Source organism: Pteropus alecto, unplaced genomic scaffold (genome assembly GCF_000325575.1).
Source record: "Pteropus alecto unplaced genomic scaffold, ASM32557v1 scaffold72, whole genome shotgun sequence".
Lineage (NCBI taxonomy): Eukaryota > Metazoa > Chordata > Mammalia > Chiroptera > Pteropodidae > Pteropus > Pteropus alecto.
The window spans coordinates 17,479,198-17,484,113 of NW_006436811.1; the positions used below are offsets into that span (position 1 = coordinate 17,479,198).

Here is a 4,916-nt window from a genome sequence, read left to right on the forward strand (position 1 = left end):
TATTCTCAGCCCAGTGGCCAACCACAGTGCCAGCTATTTCTAGCTTCCTTCTCTAAGAAGGTGTAGGTTGTATTCCACCCTGTGACTTGCTAATCCTGCTGCCTTCATTATGCAGAAGGCACAACAAGCACCTTTGCTACAATTTCCTCATAGGAGCCTCCACAGACCCTTGCAAAGCGTTGCCCCTGTCCTTGGGAGGCAGGTAAAGGACAGGCCCGAAGTTCCCAGGGTACACAGAAGTGGGGTATTAAAGCAGTGCTAAGGGCACTGCCATGTCTGCCATGTCTTTTCTACCTTGGCATTTTGCTCAGCCTGACTTTCACAGAGGTCCATTAGTGGGGTCTTTTCCTGGATTTCTTTCAGGAGTTTGAACTGGAAGAGCTTCCCATAAGAATACATCCAAGGACAGCAGTGTTCCCAGGGCATGGGCTGGCCACATGCTTGTTTGCAAACAGAGCCATGTCCACGCCACTCGTTAAGAGCTGACAGCTGAATGTCTCCAGGGTCGAGGTTCTCAATCTTGAGCTCCTGCAGCTGATCAGGTTCGTAGAATTTGGGGGACATTGCCTGAGCCAGGAAGGCATCCAGCTCCTGACAATGCAGTATCCATTCTCTGTGCCTCTGCACCATATACCGTGGGACACAGCACAACACTGTGAGATGAGTGGGCATCCTGGGCAGATTGAGCATGGCTGGGGTGTCTGACCTCATGCAGCCCAGGAAAGCTCTCATCCTGCAGTTCTTGTCCTCCATTGCCTCCCTTACTCACAGCCTCTTCAGGTTGGGTCAGGTCCACTTCCTGAAAGCAAGAGTGTCTGTCAGTTCTGGGGTTTGCAGAGATTTTTCTTTGTAAGCTGCCCGCTCCTTAGTGATCTCTGGTGAAAGTTCTGATAGAAGTCTCTTCTACAAACAAATCTATTCTCTTTCTGTTTTCTGCCAAGCTAAACAGGACTTCATTAAACATACTGACAAACTGGCCTATGGAGCAGGGAGCAGGGCAGTGGGAGGCAGATCTCTGCTGGCTTCATCTTCAAAATCAGCAATTTTGATTTCAACGTTGGTCAGGATGTCGAAGGTATATGGGTATATCAGCTACTTGTGCCGGTAGTTGGCCACTCTTGGCACCTCTGGCTTCACAGGGGTGGTGATATTCATGTGGTTTCTGTTGTGCATGGACAGGAAGCATGGAGTTGGATGGACAGTGCCAATCTGGCTCCCCTTCCCTGCAACAAGCTGGCTGACTGAACAGGTAGTGTTTGAACTTACCTTTGTTCTCCTGGGTCTCCCCATGCTTGAGACTGCAAGTGGCTTCCAGTTTTTTCCCAGGCAATTTTGTCCCTACTGATATAGCTCTCAGCTCCTCCATTGCCTTCATCATTGTCTGAAGACGATGATGTAGAAGAACCAGGAAAGTAGCTGAGTCTACAGGATTTGGGGCTGCCACTCGATGCTGAGTCGATCTGGGAGGACCACTCATACAGTGGGGTATATTTTCCTTCATGAGGAATGTTGCTATAGTTGTCCCTCAGTCAGATTTTTCCTCCTTGTTTCCAAAGTGAGGGCCTGCTCTGCAAGGCTGTATGGGTGGGGACTCTGCAAAGCTGTGGGCTGGGCTTGTGGAGAGGTCTGTGGGATATTGAGCATGGGAAGGAGACTGGAAACATGTGGTGGCACTGCCTTAGTCATTCCAGATGGATTTGGTCTGGCTGAGTAATACGGGTGAAATGCCACAGGCTTACTAGTTGCTGAATAATATCCAGTTGCTCTCTTAAATAACTGCCGTCCTTTCTAGACATGAGAATGCTGGAAGACCTCTTTAGCTATGGCATCCAAGTCTGAGGTGTCCAGGATGATGCAGATATAGTCAGCCACAGCCTTGATCACCACGTCACATGGTGGCAAGAATATCTGGTGGGCCTGGACCTTAAGTGAGGCTAGTGGATGTTCTGGACCAAGTAAGCTCCAATGAAGGGAAGCCAGGTCTTCATTAGGAAGAATGTAGTTTTCTAACCGAGTGGCAAAGGTGGGGAAGTGGTTTGGGTTCAGGTGCAGCTGCGTGGCCACCTCGTGCCTCAGGTATTGCCTTGTGGTGAAACTTTGCCTATTCCCACTCAGTTTTAGGGCATGCGCACCTATATATAGGGAATGTTGCACAGTGTGTAATCAGAGTCCTATGCAGCCAAGCTATGGAAGCTGTTTACTCTGCAGAAACCAATTATTTCTTGATGATGGTCCTCTACTCTCTGTGTGACCTTGATGTGTAAGCTGATGAGCACCAGGGAGATACAATGCCCTCCAGAAGCACAGCAGGGACCAGACCTTGGGCAGCAGGATGCCTTTGTTCTAGTTGTGGCTTACATCTGCTGTGCCATCCTATGCTTGGTTGCCCATTGCTCTACCACTTGACCCACTCCTGCAGCCATGCCATCTTGAGCACGCTATTGAAGACAAAGAGCTGGATGTTGCCACTGAAGCAGACCTTGGTCAGCACTGCCAGGTAGCTAGCATGTGGTTCCCCAGGCTGCTGCTCACCCAGTGGGTGCAGAAACCGGTATTGAGGCTGTGCAGGCAGTTGTCGGCATCCATCAGCAGGCACGGCAGCGTGTGTGGGGGCTGCTGCCACACACCACCCACTAGGCGCCCTGGCCAGCTTCTGTAGCTCCACTGGCACCACGGTGCTCAGACAGTGCTTCTTAATGTAGTCCTGGAAGCCCTGCATGGCTATGGCAGCAGGTACGGAATGGTAGGCCGGGCTCCTGTAGCCTCTAGGTAGGGCTGGGGTGGACCACAGCTCTCATGGCCGCTGCTACCACCATGAAATCAATATTGTGTTTAGATTCAATTAGGTATATTTGTAAGAATGATGTAATTGTTTTATTCTAAAATTTAAATACTTATAATATGCAGGAAAATACAGTATTTCAACTTTTGAAAATATTGAGCAAATGCAAATTAATGATGGAATGTATCTTAGTTGTGTTTTCTGTCTAAAGAGGACTGGGGTATAAGCAGTTCTTTTCGGAGGTGGTCATGGGCAGCACATTGGAGAGTGGGAAAGTGAAACAGTAAGGACATAGTTCATTACAGACTCCATTAATTAATTGGTTATTATGGAGGACAAAAATAGGGCTTAATTTTACAGTCTGTCTCCTGAGTTATCATGTGGATAATGCCTTAAAATTGGCCAGCTGAATTTCAGGAAGATCGGGGTTGCCACCAGGGACATTATCCATATCACACTGTACAGTACTTATCAGGTCAAGCTCACTGGTCCAGAAAAAGTCATCACACATATCTTAAAATAAATATATATATCGTTTATTGGAATTTTGAATTAAATAGACCTTTTGTATTTCATCTTGCATCTACAGCAGGTAGCATCTATACCTTAAGGTACAGTGGAGTCTTCCCTTATGGTGACCAAGGCTGGATTTATCTCCTACGTTATCTGTTATGTCTTGACTTTGTTATGGTGTTTTTGGGAAAAAATATATAGTCAAATTTATGAATATTTTTTTGGTTAGCCTTGCAATTTAAATCAGAATAGCCATTCTCTGCTTACACTAAACTTAAATTTTTTTTTGCATGGTTTTATTTCTTTACATTTGAATCTCATTATTCGTAGTTCATTTCATGTCAGTAAGAACATGGCTCTAAATTTTATCTCTTTCGACATAGCTTCCCAGTTACCCAAGTACTGCTTATTTCAAAGATTGTATTTGCCCTACTGATTTGTGATGCCACTTTTATCATATAGTAAATTCCCATATGCACTTGGCTATATTTCTGCTTTCCTATGGGGGCTTGCACCCCTCATCGTGTCTTTATTTTCCTCCTTCGTTTTAGTTGCTGTTTCTGTATGTTTCTTTCTCTGTATAAACTTTAATATCAACTTGTCTAAAAAAATAACACCATAAGTATGTTTTATTGTGAATGAATTAACTTTATAAATTGATTTAGGAAAAAACTGATGTCTTTATAATGTCATAGTATTCAAGACATATTCAGGGCATATTCTGAGCCTTTGTGTCACTGCCTCTTGGCTCTCTTCATGGTAATAGTGTTTTGTTTTTGTTTTTGTTTTTTTTTTTTCTTTTGCTCACCAAGTTACAAATTAATTTAAGTTATGCTTCCTTCCATTTTTTAAATTGGTGTATTTTTTTTATTTTTTGCCGGTTTTCTTTATCTGTTTCATTGGTCGTTGTGGGAGAAAAATATTTGCTGTACATTCACTCTACCAAAATAACTTAGAAATCTCTCAAAATATCATAGATATTATCTAAAACTCTCCCAAATATAGTAAGATGCTTGAAAAATACTGGGATTCACAGAATCTGTTTTGTCAGCACTGAACCATCAGACAGGTATATTATGAAAAAATATGATATATTGAGTTAAACTAATCACTGTCAGTTCTCCAGTAACTTGAACTTTCAGCTTCTGTGATTCCAGTCCTAAAAGTCTGTGATATTATCCTCTATGGAATCCCTGTGAATCAAGAAAGTCCTTGGTGACCCACTTTAATATTTAGGTGTCAAACATCTGGCAGCTGTTTTACAATTTTGTCTGTCAAGACCATTTCCTAGCTGATCTGAGACAGCTGCCTGATTGAATGTCTGCCCTACGTAACTTCACTCTTTTGGAACCACTTCCAGTGACAGCCATGTCCTATCATTTTCAACCCTCTATGTGACATTATAGTTGATGTCTCCTGAATCTACATGAAGATTTGTTTCTGCCAAAGTGGAAATATTTTCCAGATGAAACAAGTCTTAAACTAAAGTTTATGAAACAGTTATCTAAGCTTGATTAAATGCAGATCAATATGTACTGTTTCACAGAAAATAAGTTAATGGAATAACAAAACATTAGGTACACACAATATAAAAACAAGACAAACATATTGTTTAGTATGC

The 4,916-nt window shown here is 43.3% G+C and overlaps 1 pseudogene; it reads right to left on the bottom strand.

Annotated features, from left to right (window-relative positions):
* LOC102882474 overlaps positions 1 to 4,665 on the bottom strand; it is a 5,148-nt pseudogene extending 483 nt beyond the window's left edge.
* Between the last annotated feature and the right edge of the window lie 251 nt (positions 4,666 to 4,916).